Consider the following 16022-nt stretch of genomic DNA (forward strand, 5'->3'; position numbering starts at 1 on the left):
AAGAACACTGCCACTCACTAAAATCTTCTTTTTAGGGCTTTTCTTGCCCACTTTTATTAAAACAGAGGTCAGGGAATCACCTGGGTTTTCAGCATTTCTCTGCTACAAAATAATTATTCATCATCCCCCTGCCTTACACTTACTGTGTTGCTGCTCTGGTCCCAAGCTTCATACCCTTTGTCTCTAACCACCAGATGGTATTTCCATACAAGCTTGGTATAAAGGAATACAAGAGGGCGCCAGCCTAAGTGTAGTAAGGTAAAAGTATTTATTAATTAAAAACAATAGCCAAATAGCTGCTTACTAGAAGGTACACAGAGAAGGCATTAAAGCATGTCCTCTATAGGTTAAGTGCTGTGGCCGGAGATTTCCAATGGTGTCCGGGTCCCAGGAGTGAAGTATGTGTCAGCAGTTGGTGGTGGACGCCGTGACAGGCGCCATAACCAGCGTGAAATGCAAGGAGGTCCAAAAACAAGGCACGGCCAATAGGGATGTGAGGACAAGTCAGGTGGTAGGTCAGGTGACGCGTTTCAAAGCTTCCGCTTTTTCTTCAGACCTGATTGGACAGTTGGGCAGTCAATCTTTTTGTTTGCAAACGATTTTATTGAATAAATGTAGACAGTAAAACAACAGCACATTTTCAAATAATATTTACAGCAAAAACAAGGCACTTTTGAAAAGTACAATCCAGAAAAGTATATTATAGTTTGAAAGAGAAGAAACGGAAAAAAAAGTAGATTGCAAGTACATGAAATACGTTAATGATAAGATAGGTTGAATGATACTTCTGTCAACAGTATATGTCAGTCATTTTTCACTGGAAACGTTGTTAATCATGCAATAAATGTCTATAATCCCTCCATGACTCCCATTTTTTATCAAATAAGTGCATCTTATCCAGCAGAGTATAGTGAATGCGTTCCATGAGCATTACAGCATGAATTCTGTGTAGGATGGAGGCCAAAGGCACAGCATTGGACCTCCAGTGTAAGGCAATAGACCATAAAGTGGCAATACATATAGTATGTATCAATCTCATAATGGCATCAGGGACCCCCGGGATATGAGCCCCCAATAGACAGGTCTGTATAGAAAAGCGTACTGGGGTACCCGCCAGTGAGGTAGCCACCTCGGATATCCTGCGCCAAATCAAAGATATGGACGGGCAATCCCAAAATATATGCACCAAAGTGCCTGTAAGGCCACAGCCCCGAAAACATAAAGGGGACGTTTGTGGGAACAATATATGTAGTCTTGATGGGGTATAATACCATCTAGTTAAAACCTTACAGGCCGTCTCATGAACAGAAAGAGATTGAGAGCTTTTACATATGTTATCCACCATGGAATCCCAATCCTCATCTGAAAAAGTGATACCACTATCCTCCTCCCATTTTTGTTGGTATAAAGGAGGTGTATGAAGAAGACAGAGCAAAGATTGGTGATAAAAATTAGAAATAAGACCCCTTCCCCTAGGACAGTCACGGCTAGTACATTCAAAAGAGGGCAGTCAGTCTTTTTAAAAGAATGGAGTGGGCAGGACAAGTGCGGATCCGCCAATTGCAAGCGGCAAATCGAAGGTGACAGACATATATGATGGAAGAACAATGTAGAAGATAGAAAATGCAAAGGATACCGTTTAAAATGACAGCGACAGGCATGGCGATTCATAAATATATTGTACATGAGAACACAGCATGCGGAGATAATATATGATAATATAATATATGAATAATAAAAAACATAAAACACAGACCGGCGTTATACTGGTGTGCATCAATCAAAGAAGTATAAAAGGGAAAGAACCAATTCATATTATCTAAAAAAGGGATTTCATTAGCAAATCATGATAATTGGAGGATCTGGTTACCAATGACAAAAGTGAAAATTAAAATTAATACAGATTGCTAAGAATACAATGAGGAAATACCCATCATACAGAGGGGATAATGCAGGTTAATGTAAAAAGATTAAAAGTTCTAATAAGAGCGATTATCAGTACTGATTGGTAATAGGAAAGGGAATAGAACAGTGCAGTCAAAATGTAAATAAATAAAAAACATAAAAGTCAGAAGATCAGATTATAGAATAGCATGGACCTCAAATTCTTCATTTAAAGCGGAGTTCCACCCAAAAGGGGAAGTTCCGGTTTAATGCTTTCTCCCCGCTCCCCATTAAGGATTGGCACCTTTGGGGAGGTGAAAAATCTGAAGAATAAATTTTAAAAATACATATTTTAAAAAAATATATTTTTTTAAATATATTCTTCAGATTTTTTTAACATATAAAAAATTCATTTTCACATATATTTTTACATATATTGGTAAATGCATTCCAAAAATGTAGATTTGTATTTTTAAAGACAAACAGTATATTTGAAATGTATTTTTAAAAATATTCTTCATATATTTTGTAATAAAAATGCATTTCAACATGCAGTGTATATATATATACAGTGGGGCAAAAAAGTATTTAGTCAGCCACCAATTGTGCAAGTTCTCCCACTTAAAAAGATGAGAGAGGCCTGTAATTGGCATCATAGGTAGACCTCAACTATGAGAGACAAAATGAGAAAAAAAATCCAGACAATCACATTGGCTGATTTGGAAAGAATTTATTTGCAAATTATGGTGGAAAATAAGTATTTGGTCAATATCAAAAGTTCATCTCAATACTTTGTTATATATCCTTTGTTGGCAATGACAGAGGTCAAACGTTTCCTGTAAGTCTTCACAAGGTTGGCACACACTGTTGCTGGTATGTTGGCCCATTCCTCCATGCAGATCTCCTCTAGAGCAGTGATGTTTTGGGGCTGTCGCTGGGCAACACGGACTTTCAACTTCCTCCAAAGGTTTTCTATGGGGTTGAGATCTGGAGACTGGCTAGGCCACTCCAGGACCTTGAAATGCTTCTTACGAAGCCACTCCTTCGTTGCGGTATGTTGGCGGTATGTTTGGGATGATTGTCATGTTGGAAGACCCAGCCACGTTTCATCTTCAATGCCCTTGCTGATGGAAGGAGGTTTGCACTCAAAATCTCACGATACATGGCCCCATTCATTCTGTCCTGTACATGGATCAGTCGTCCTGGTCCCTTTGCGGAGAACAGCCCCAAAGCATGATGTTGCCACCCCCATGCTTCACAGTAGGTATGGTGTTCTTTGGATGCAACTCAGCATTCTCTCTCCTCCAAACACGACGAGTTGTGTTTCTACCAAACAGTTCTATTTTGGTTTCACCTGACCATATGACATTCTCCCAATCCTCTTCTGGATCATCCAAATGCTCTCTAGCAAACTTCAGACGGGCCCGGACATGTACTGGCTTAAGCAGGGGGGCACGTCTGGCACTGCAGGATCTGAGTCCCTGGCGGCGTAGTGTGTTACTGATGGTAGCCTTTGTTACGTTGGTCCCAGCTCTCTGCAGGTCATTCACTAGGTCCCCCCGTGTGGTCCTGGGATTTTTGCTCACCGTTCTTGTGATCCTTTTGACCCCACGGGGTGAGATCTTGCGTGGAGCCCCAGATCGAGGGAGATTATCAGTGGTCTTGTATGTCTTCCATTTTCTAATTATTGCTCCCACAGTTGATTTGTTCACACCAAGCTGCTTGCCTATTGTAGATTCAGTCTTCTCAGCCTGGTGCAGGTCTACAATTTTGTTTCTGGTGTCCTTCGACAGCTCTTTGGTCTTCACCATAGTGGAGTTTGGAGTGTGACTGTTTGAGGTTGTGGACAGGTGTCTTTTATACTGATAACAAGTTCAAACAGGTGCCATTGATACAGGTAATGAGTGCAGGACAGAGGAGCCTCTTAAAGAAGAAGGTACAGGTCTGTGAGAGCCAGAAATCTCACTTGTTTGTAGGTGACCAAATACTTATTTTCCACCATAATTTGCAAATAAATTCTTTCCAAATCAGCCAATGTGATTGTCTGGATTTGTTTTCTCATTTTGTCTCTCATAGTTGAGGTCTACCTTTGAAGCCAATTACAGGCCTCTCTCATCTTTTTATGTGGGAGAACTTGCACAATTGGTGGCGGACTAAATACTTTTTTGCCCCACTGTATATATATATATATATATATATATATATATATATATAAATTTTGAAATATATTGAATACGGCCAAAAATGTAGCATTTCAAATATATGTCAATATATTTGGGAAGAATATTTTTAAAATATATTTCAAATATATTTTTCTTCCATATGGGGAGGGATAGGTAAGTGGCTGTATTTTAAAAGTCAGCAGCTACAGTTTTTGTATCTGCTGACTTTTTTTTTCAGCTGGAACTCCACTTTAACCCTTTAGGGGCTAATGTGTCCAGAGTATAAATCCAGTAGGTTTCCTGCCTACATAGTAAGTGGAAGCGATCAGTTATGGAATCGATTATCCATACCTAGAGGGCATTACTGGATTTTTGGTGGTACTCAGAGAAATGACGTGGAACACTATGTTTTGGGTTACTATCCTGAGCTGTCTAGAAATGGTGTTTTTATTGAGAGTTTGGATTTTGCTTGGTGCAATTATATTTTTAACATTAGGTTCCCTTCTATACGCAAATTTAGGCTGGGATTGGATGGGGGGTGAGATATGGATCCTGAAACAAGATGGACCAATGTTTTTTGAAAACTTGTTCCATTTTTTTGTATATGGAATTATATTTGGTAACAAATCTAATTGAATTTTTGAGTACCTTTTTGGATAACTGGTTGGTCTGTTAGATAAAATGAGTATGCCTCCTCAGTGAGATGCAGGTGGTATCCTTTGTCAAGGAATTTATTCTTTAAGACAATACTTTGCAATTTGTGATCATCTAGCCTAGTACAGTTGCGTCCTAGGCTCTTGGGTACTTTGTAGACCAACCTGGGGTGATGAAAACTGGAGAAATGCAGGAAGGAATCACCTGCTGTTGGTTTATTTTATTTTTTTGCGACAATGGTGGAATCCAGGTGGGTGAGTTCTAGATCGAGAAAATACAGGGAGGTGGAGTCAGCCACAGAGGTGAATGCTAGCCCAAAGGTGTTGGAATTACAGAAGGAAACAAATTGTACCAGGGTCAGGGGGCCATCCCAGATGATAATGATATCATCGATGTAACGGCCATAAAAAACTAAATGTTTCCGATAGGGGTTGTCATTCCAAATTGATTGATTCTCCCATAGGCTCATAGTTAGATTTGCATAGCTATGAGCGAAATTTGCTTCCATAGCTGTGCCTCGTGTTCGTAATTAATAATCTCCATCAAAAATGACATAGACAGAATTGAATCGCTGTGAGAATGAAGTTGATCTGCTTGGTGTTGAGATAGGGATCATTCATGAGGTAGTGTGAAACGGCTCGTAAACCTACCTCATGAGGGATGGATGTGTGAAGGGATTTGACATCTAGTGATAACCGTACATAGGAGGATTCCCAAGAGTAGGGTTTTAGAAGTTCTAATAGATGGGTACCATCTTGAATGTAAGAGGGTAATGTTTGGGCCAATGGCTGAAGGAAATGATCAATATATAGAAAGTAGCAGGTGGTAATGCTCTCCATAGCTGCGACAATGGGACTCCCTGGTGGGTTGATCGGGTCTTTATGTACCTTTGGTAAGTGGTAAAAATGACATAGTTGTGTTCTAGACAGAATTGAGTCGCTGTGAGAATGAAGTTGATCTGCTTGGTGTTGAGATAGGGATCATTCATGAGGTAGTGTGAAACGGCTCACAAACCTACCTCATGAGGAATGGATGTGTAAAGGAATTTGACATCTAGTGATAACCATATATCGGAGGGTTCCCAAGAGTAGGGTTTTAGAAGGTAGAATAGATGGGTACCATCTTGAATGTAAGAGGGTAATGTTTGGGCCAATGGCTGAAGGAAATGATCAATATATAGAGTAGCAGGTGGTAATGCTCTTCATAGCTGCGACAATGGGTCGCCCTGGTGGGTTGATCGGGTCTTTATGTACCTTTGGTAAGTGGTAAAAGTAAGAGACTTTGAAGAATTCTTTCAGGAAAAGGATGCTTCGGCTTTGGTGAGGATACCTTCCACTAGAGCCTCATTGATGATGCATTTAGACTCTTCCACAAATGCTGGTAATGGATCTTGTTTTTAATCAGGTATAGGTGTGGGAGTCCAACAGAAATCAGTGAGCTTCATTTATCATTTTTATTTTGTAATACTATTCCACCTCCTTTGTCAGAAGATTTTATTACACTACACTACACTTGGCATCTCCCATCTACACTGGCTTCCACCTGTTTCCCAGGTGGAGCCCTCCTGGCTCCTGGGCAGAGATCTCCTCTGTCCTCCAGGGTGTGGCCCAAAGCATAGTCATGTCTCTAATAGACACACTGCAAATGCTTGACCAATCAGTGTACTGTTTGTTCACAAACCCTGGACCCAGGATTGGAGATTCCATCCCTCCCAGGTCTCTCTGAAGCCTGCAGACTCCAAGTCCAAAACTGGGTTTTACCAACCTCTGAGAAAACTGAAAATTCAGGTTCCTCCATGGGAAACAAACACCCTAGAGCCCCTCAGCCTTCCCGGATGAGAACCCTGGGTAATACAAAACTCTTCCCACACCATGGCAGGGCAGAGCTTTGTCAAAATACATTATATTTAGATCAGGGACAGTAGGAAGGTTGCTGTTGAATCCCAACAAAAGTTTGCTGGTTTGTCGGTGGCTGCTACCAGGCCTTCTATCTAGACTGCTCCTTCCCTGCTGCACATGTGGTACTCGCTCTGGGGGGCAGGTAAAGGTCTTCGCTTTCATCCTTTCCACCTCCACTGCCTGTAGGTGAGCCCCTCTCTCCATCTGGACCCCCTTCCAGGCTCTTGCATTCAGCCTCACATCTTCCTCTCTGCCTTCTACCTGAACTCTCCTGCATCTGAGCAGACGCTCTCACTTTTAAGGATTGTCCTGGCCCCTTGCAAAGCCTCCAGTTGGGGATTGGCCAGGTTCCCTTAAAAGTGCAGATCAGTCACTCCTCAGATCCCCCCACTGCATCTAGACCTTTCTCCAAAGTTCTAGAGCAGGGAGAAATTCCAGAGGGCTGGTCTACAGAGCCTCAGCTCTGAGCAGAGTTTGACCCCTGCAACCTATCACACCCAGGCTGCTACTAACTAACAATTGAAGTCTAGCTCCCCCTAGCTGGAGGGTGCTCCATGTAGATCAGCCATGCTCAACACAGAAGAACCCTTCCAGTGTCAGGGAACTTCTGCTAAAATTTACTATATCTACAACTCATGATACATTAGTGTGATGGTCAGTAAGAAGAATGCTTTTCACACTTGTGATCATGGGGAAGAATTCCTCCCTTACAGATACATGAAAAGATCTATGATATCAGTGGGAATTTATCTGAGGTAGAAATTGTTCATTGCTCGAACCCCTAGCAACCTCTGGAAGAACCCTGTTTGAGAATCCTGGTATAAATAGATTCCCTTTGAGAAATGTCAAAAGTATTGGTCAATGGTGCAAGCTATCAATAATGCAACTGAATCTTCAGCTTCCAGTTTGTTTATTGGCTTTGTTTCAAGTTAGGACATGCTTGCAGTAATCAGACTTTTTAAACTCCTCCTTGGCCACAAATCTCAATCAAGTACACACAGTTTTGTCTCTTTCATCCCAATGCTCACTGAAGAATTTTATCACTCACGGGTGTGTTTGAGGTATGTAGGCTGTGGCTCCTCTATCTTGATGTACTGTCACATTGTGGCGGCCTACAAGGCATCCCCCCAGGAATTGAGTTTACACAAAAGATGGTGAGTGATCAATCTACTGCTCGAGTCTGTCTCCTCAAAAGTGAAGGGCGAAGAGGTGCACAACGTCAAAGGTGCAGATGTCAGGAAACTATCTACAGTAACTTGTGCATCAGTTTTTAACAGTCACATTTTTGAATTGTGGAGAGATGCTAAGATCTCACAGACTTTGTTCCATCTATAAAATCACATATTTAACTTTCCCAAAGAGATTTTGTCACTTGACCCATTCCTCATTGTCCCATCACTTTAATGGAGGTGGCAGGCAAGCTCCATCAGTGTCAGGACTTTGCCCAATTGGTTCAGCATTTTAAAGAATATAGGGGGGTAAAAGCTCTTGCAGGTATCTACAGGTACCTGCGCTTTATACCTGCTAGCAAAGTGATGGGGTCACTTTAAAGAGGCTCTGTTGCCATTTCTGAAGACATAAAACAAAGCCTTCGCTGCAGAGTAAGCAATTAATACTCACCTGTCTGTTGACATGACTGGACTCTGCTGGGTTGATATTAAAAGGAGCTTACTGAGAGATTCACCCTAGTGGTGTGAAAACAGGTTGTTAATCCATGTTTTTACCTCCCCCTCCAATTGGATATGGCTGCTGGAGGGGTGAGTACACATTGCTGTGGCCATGATACTCAGGATAAGGAAGCTACGGAGCCCATGGGAAACCATCATGTGATAGTAGGCCACAGGCCCAATCAGCTGTGACTATGGAATTTCCCACTCTGTAGCCACACTTAACACTGCTGGTGACATCATTGACCTAGTTTGGTCACACGGCCATATTTAGTCAATGGCATTGTTCAAACTCAGTTCAATCTGAACCTTAGCTCGACCTTACTGGGCATTTTGGGTGTGACAGCTGGCACCATGGAGGTCAATAGGATCATTCAACATGGCTATGGCAGTTGCAACATGGTAGTTAAAAATAAAACCTCCATTGGGATAGAAAATAATCCCCCTGGGGATTTTCACTGGCTGTCAACCACTGTCTACAGAGCAATCCACTGTGGATCATTGTCCAGAAAGTCCACCACCAGTGTAATTGAGGCCTTACAGGGTGTATTGAATGTCCCCTGCTTTGCTTTGTGGTTCCTTCTGCCAACCCTTGTGTCCTGTAGTGATGTAGGAGCCGGTGGAGGAAACCCCAGAGTGCAGTGGGGGTCTCCAGCATTTGACACTCCTGGAAGTGTTGAATTAAAAAGAAAGATGAGCAAGTTTCTTTCTTGAACCCAGTGGAGACTGGCAGCATGGACAGGGGGTGAGTATTTCCTTCTGTGAAGTTTTTCATTCATCCAGGTGATGATTTATCTAGTAGTAGTTAGTCACATTCAACTGGACTTGTCCTGTAATGTTGGAGATGTTTCATAGCTTATCAAAGCCAATTCTTTAGTTTCGATGAGTGTCAGGAAAATCCCCCAGAATTTATAGACCAACAGGTAGCACAAACACTTACCATAGAAAGGCATCAGTTACTAACTAAGAACAGGATAGAAGGTGTGAATATTGTGGAACCACCATGTTCTAGTTATATGTTCCCATCCTTGGTTTTAGGAAAACTTCATAAATGTTAACCCTTCAATTTACATGGCTAAAACTGTAAATTATTGTCACAACACTGGGGTAGAGATGTTTAAATGCCATTATTTGTGGAAGAGAGATTGAGTTGGAGGCCCCACCTCTATTCAATGATGATTGTTCTAGTTTGACACCCATTGGAACTGAAGAAGTTGCTTGGATAAGCTACGAAATGTCTTCGGAATTACAGAACAAGACCTGTTGAATGTGACCGACTATTTCTAGATGTGGGTACAAATTACATGTTTTCAAGAGGGGCAGCTTGGAGGTTTTAGTGACATTAATGACTGGTAGCATTACTTTTTTGCAGGTATCTGTAAATACATGAAATGTGTTTTTGTCCAAAATTTCTTCATGGTCTACCTCAGGGGTCTCAAAACTCCAGCCTTACAGTGGTAGGGGTGATTCTGATGGGGACACTGATGTAAGTGAGGATTGTGATGGGGGCCATGATGTAAGGAGGGCTTTGATAGGGATCCTGATGTAAGGGGAAACTCTCTTGGAGACCCTGATGTAAGGTTGACTCTTATGGGGACACTGATATAAAGGGAAACTCTGATGGGGACCCTGATGTAAAGGGGATTGTGATGGGGACCTTGTTGTAAGGGGGATCTGATGAGAAGGGGGACTGTGGTGGGGACCCTGTTGTAAGGGGGGTATGACGAGAATCCTATATATCCTAGAATATAAAGGGGGTTTGATAGGGACCCTGATGTAAGAGGGGACTCTGATGGAGACCCTGATGTAAGGGGAGACTCTGATGGAGACCTGATGTAAGGTTGAGTCTTATAGGGACACTGATGTAAGGAGAAACTCTGATCGGGACCCTAACATAGATAGGATTGTGAGAGGACCCTGTTGTAAGTGGGGGTCTGATGAGAATCCTAATGTAAATAGGGGATATGCTGGGGACCCTGATGTAAGGGGAACTCTGATGGAGACCCTGATGTAAGGTTGACTCTTATGGGGACACTGATATAAAGGGAAACTCTGATGGGGACCCTGATGTAAAGGGGATTGTGATGGGGACCTTGTTGTAAGGGGGATCTGATGAGAAGGGGGACTGTGGTGGGGACCCTGTTGTAAGGGGGGTATGACGAGAATCCTATATATCCTAGAATATAAAGGGGGTTTGATAGGGACCCTGATGTAAGAGGGGACTCTGATGGAGACCCTGATGTAAGGGGAGACTCTGATGGAGACCTGATGTAAGGTTGAGTCTTATAGGGACACTGATGTAAGGAGAAACTCTGATCGGGACCCTAACATATATAGGATTGTGAGAGGACCCTGTTGTAAGTGGGGGTCTGATGAGAATCCTAATGTAAATAGGGGATATGCTGGGGACCCTGATGTAAGGGGAACTCTGATGGAGACCCTGATGTAAGGTTGACTCTTATGGGGACACTGATATAAAGGGAAACTCTGATGGGGACCCTGATGTAAAGGGGATTGTGATGGGGACCTTGTTGTAAGGGGGATCTGATGAGAAGGGGGACTGTGGTGGGGACCCTGTTGTAAGGGGGGTATGACGAGAATCCTATATATCCTAGAATATAAAGGGGGTTTGATAGGGACCCTGATGTAAGAGGGGACTCTGATGGAGACCCTGATGTAAGGGGAGACTCTGATGGAGACCTGATGTAAGGTTGAGTCTTATAGGGACACTGATGTAAGGAGAAACTCTGATCGGGACCCTAACATATATAGGATTGTGAGAGGACCCTGTTGTAAGTGGGGGTCTGATGAGAATCCTAATGTAAATAGGGGATATGCTGGGGACCCTGATGTAAGGGGAACTCTGATGGAGACCCTGATGTAAGGGGAGACTCTGACGGAAACCCTGATGTAAGGGGAACACTTATGGGGACATTGATGTAACATGAAGCTTTGAGGGGGACCCTGATGCAAGAAGGACTGTGATGGGGACCCAGTTGTAAGGGGGGGGGGGGGGTTGTGATGAGAATCCTAATGTAAAGGGGGGGTGATAGGGACCTTGATGTAAGAGGGAATGTGATGTAAGTAGGGACTCCAATGGGGAGTCTGATGTAAGGGGACTGTAACTAAAGTTCTTTCTTGATTGCTCTGAATCATACCATGCTGATTCCAAAAACATATTGAAATAAAATACAATCATTTATTTATAAAGAAAAAAGCTGGATACCCCTGGTCTACATGAGCAGAAGTAGGCCTTGCCTTTGCCAAAAAACATTTGTGCTAAAATGCATCCTTCTCCCCAATCTCTGAAGGTTGGGAGGTATGAACTGTACGATATGTCCCGATCCATTGCCTGCACTGACACTTACTGCTCCCGCTAGCTGGCCTCCCAGCTTGGATGGTGTTCAGAAGTCATTTGTGAACGTTGCACAAAGTTACGCAGTCTTGGGAAAGGCTTCTCCATCCAGGGCCTGAGCAGACAAAGCCTTAGCGTTCCCAAACTTTAGATGATCAGAGGCTCAGTAAGCAGAAATAATGACAGCAAATCCAATATATTCATGACCATGTACCAAAATATGCTTTTCCCTTTGATGTATTGTGGGGTCATCAAAGAAGACCTCCATCAAGTACTCTTTATATGAGCAATGGTCAAAAACAACCCCAACGTAATTGTAGAAAAAAAAAGAAAAACATTGCTAATTGTTTTCCTTTTAAAGTTTATGCAGTAGTCACTTGTCCAGGCACGAAAATATGATGTCATGATGCAATGAGAGGTTTCCTTCCTCTGTATCTACAGGAGCCATGTTGCCAATATCTATGATATAATGGAGGAGGTCAACAGAGTCAGCTATGTGATGACTTGTCTGGGTCTAGGGTACTCAGTTTCCATGTTAGCTGCTCTCCCTTTAGCGAGAAAAGTGTTTGCATTTAGTTTAGTTTTAAAAGTTCGTAGCTTTAAAGTAGTGGTCCCCAAACTGCAGCCCAGGGGCCGGATACAGCCCTTTGCTTGCCTTTATCTGGCCCATAGGGTACTTTTCCTCCCACGGATGCAAGACACTATTCCTCCCACTGTCACCAATAATGGGGCATAATTCCTGTTACTGACATCATCAACGGGGCACTATTTCTCCCATTGGCACCAATGATGAGGCACTATTCCTTTCACTGACACCAACGATGGGGAACTATTCCTTTCACTGATACCAATGATGGGGCACTATTCCTTCCACTGATACCAATGATGGGGCACTATTCCTCTCACTGATACCAATGATGGGGCACTATTCCTCCCATTAATACTAATGATGGGGCACTATTCCTCTCACTGATACCAATGATGGGGCATAATTCCTAATACTGACATCATCAACGGGGCACTATTCCTCTCACTGATACCAATGATGGGGCACTATTCCTCCCACTGATACCAATGATGGGGCACTATTCCTCTCACTGATACCAATGATGGGGCACTATTCCTCCCACTGATACCAATGATGAAGCACTATTCCTCCCACTGATACCAATGATGAAGCACTATTCCTCTCACTGATACCAATGATGGGGCACTATTCCTCCCACTGATACCAATGATGGGGCACTATTCCTCCCACTGATACCAACAATGAGGCACTATTCTTCCCACTGATACCAATGATGGGGCACTATTCCTCCCACTGATACCAACAATGAGGCACTATTCTTCCTACTGATACCAATGATGGGGCACTATTCCTCCCACTGATACCAATGATGGGGCACTATTCCTCCCACTGATACCAATGATGGGGCACTATTCCTCCCACTGATACCAATGATGGGGCAGAATTCCTCCCACTGATACCAATGATGGGGCATTATTCCTCCCACTGATACCAATGATGGGGCACTATTCCTCCCACCGATACCAATGATGAGGCACTATTCCTCCCACCGATACCAATGATGAGGCACTATTCCTCCCACTGTACCAATGATGGGGCACTATTCCTCCTACCGATACCAATGATGGGGCACTATTCCTCCCACTGTACCAATGATGGGGCACTATTCCTCCCACTGATACCAATGATGGGGCACGATTCCTCCCACTGATACCAATGATGGGGCACTATTCCTCCCACTGATACCAATGATGGGGCACTATTCCTCCCACTGTACCAATGATGGGGCACTATTCCTCCAACTGATACCAATGATGGGGCACGATTCCTCCCACTGATACCAATGATGGGGCACTATTCCTCCCACTGACACCAATGATGGGGCACTATTCCTCCCACTGATACCAATGATGGGGCACTATTCCTCCCACCGATACTAATGATGGGGCACTATTCCTCCCACTGATACCAATGATGGGGCATTATTCCTCCCACTGACACCAATGATGGGGCACTATTCCTCCCACTGATACCAATGATGGGGCGCTATTCCTCCCACTGACACCAATGATGGGGCGCTATTCCTCCCACTGACACCAATGATGAGGCACTATTCCTCCCACTGATATCAATGATGAGGCACTATTCCTCCCACTGATACCAATGATGGGGCACTATTCCTCCCACTGATACCAACGATGAGGCACTATTCCTCCCACTGATACCAATGATGGGGCACTATTCCTCCCACTGACACCAATGATGGGGCACTATTCCTCCCACTGATACCAATGATGGGGCACTATTCCTCCCACTGATACCAATGATGGGGCACTATTCCTCCCACTGACACCAATGATGGGGCACTATTCCTCCCACTGATACCAATGATGAGGCACTATTCCTCCCACTGATACCAATGATGGGGCACTATTCCTCCCACTGATACCAATGATGGGGCACTATTCCCCCCACTGATACCAATGATGGGGCACTATTCCTCCCACTGATACCAATGATGGGGCACTAGTCCTCCCTCTAATGTCAAAAATACACTATTTACTCTCACTGATGCCAGGACAATGTCTACTCCCAATGGCCACAATCCAACCCCGCTAAATGCCTTTTGTTTAGAGGGTGTGGAGACCCCTACTTGAAAGGATTACTGCGTTGACCTGACCTAACCCACCCTCCCCCTCCACAGATACATAGTTACCGCTATCAGATGGCCACGTTTTTGCTGTTTGTTTACATTCAGTGGTGCAAGTCTTCATCATCATTGCCACCTCTGTGCATTACAGACCTTAGACTTCTGTAGGACCCGCTCAGACTTTTCCCGACATCGAGACACAGTCCTATAGAAGTCTATAGGACAGAACTGCAACAGGCCCAGCCAGGACAGTGTAGACTTGCACCAATGAATGTAAACCAACAACGGAACTATGGCCAATAGATAGAGGTAAGTAAGCCTTTGTAGGGGGGGAGGGTGGGTTAGGTCAGGAAAATAGGGGCAAACAATAAATGCAATTGTCCTAAAATAACATCCTGATTTTTTGAGTTGTGCTTTCAAATGGAAGACCATACTTTACCACCCCCCCATGTATTTATAATAAATATATAAATGTTCCCTTTCATATTTCTATTTTAATTCTTCTCTAAGATATCAGTGATAATTAAAAATATATAATATCTGCACTTTTTCTAATAAAAAATAATATAAACATTCAAAAATGGAAGCTTTTTTTGTTTTTGTTTTGTAACCTCTGTCCTGGGTTTTATCACTGTAGCTTGGCTGAGATTCTTCATGTGGTGTCACCAGGACAGGAAGTGAGGTAAATCTCTCCAATTGGGCCACAAAGAGCATAAACCCTACTTTTTAGTAGGACAGGGAAGGGTTAGAACCTCTGTTTTGTTTTTGTTTTGTTTTTTATAGCTGTCTGGGTAATATTTCCCCTCAATTCCTGTCCTGACTCCAGAGGAGAAATCTTTCTAAATTTGGCACAAACAGCAGAGTTTCAATTTAATACGTGGCATGGTATTAAATCTGAACTCTGGGCACAAAAACTTTATTTTTAATATGTCTCTCGATGCACAAAACATATAAAGATAAGAAAAACTTTGTGTGTATCAAATGCCTTTGTAGATATCACTGTGTAAAAGTAGCGGTGTCACTGGGCTGTACATAGCCTGTGCAGAGAGCAGAGCCATTGGAGGGATACAACAGGCCTATCCCCTACAGGCTGCCTGCAGAAAACTATAGGAGGGGGCGGAGACAAGACCAGTCACTCTGCACAAGGACAGGGAACGGCAATGACTGGTCTTTATTACAGAAAGTTCCAAAATCTCACACAAGATTACTACACAGATCTGGAAGAAATACACAAAGTACACCAAGATTCAAGGAAGAAGACACATGACTTTTGTATTCAGACAATGGGACTGATTTACTAAAACTGGAGAGTGAAAATTCTGGTGCAGCTGTGCATGGCAGCCAATCAGCTTCTACCTTCAATTTGTTCCATTAAGCTTACAAGAAACCTAGAAGTTGATTGGTTTCTATGCAGATCTGCACCAGGTTTTGCACTCTCCAATTTTAGTAAATCAACCCCAATATTTGTCTCATTCCAGAGTAATGGGGGCCATAGACGGGTAAATTTTGAGGATTGGCTGATTTTCCTGGCAATGATGGGCAAATCGGCCGATTGTTTTACTGATAAAAAATCTGCGCATGAGCCATGACCTGCAAGAAGAAGAAAAAGAAGAAGAAGAAAAAGAAGAAGGAAAAGAAGAAGAAAAAGAAAAAGAAGAAAAAGCAGAAGAAGAAGGAGAAGAAGAAGTAGAAGAAGAGGAAGAAGAAGAAAAATAATAATAAGA

Source organism: Staurois parvus, unplaced genomic scaffold (genome assembly GCF_062004578.1).
Source record: "Staurois parvus isolate SC_StPar_1 unplaced genomic scaffold, SC_StPar_1.0 ptg001192l, whole genome shotgun sequence".
NCBI lineage: Eukaryota > Metazoa > Chordata > Amphibia > Anura > Ranidae > Staurois > Staurois parvus.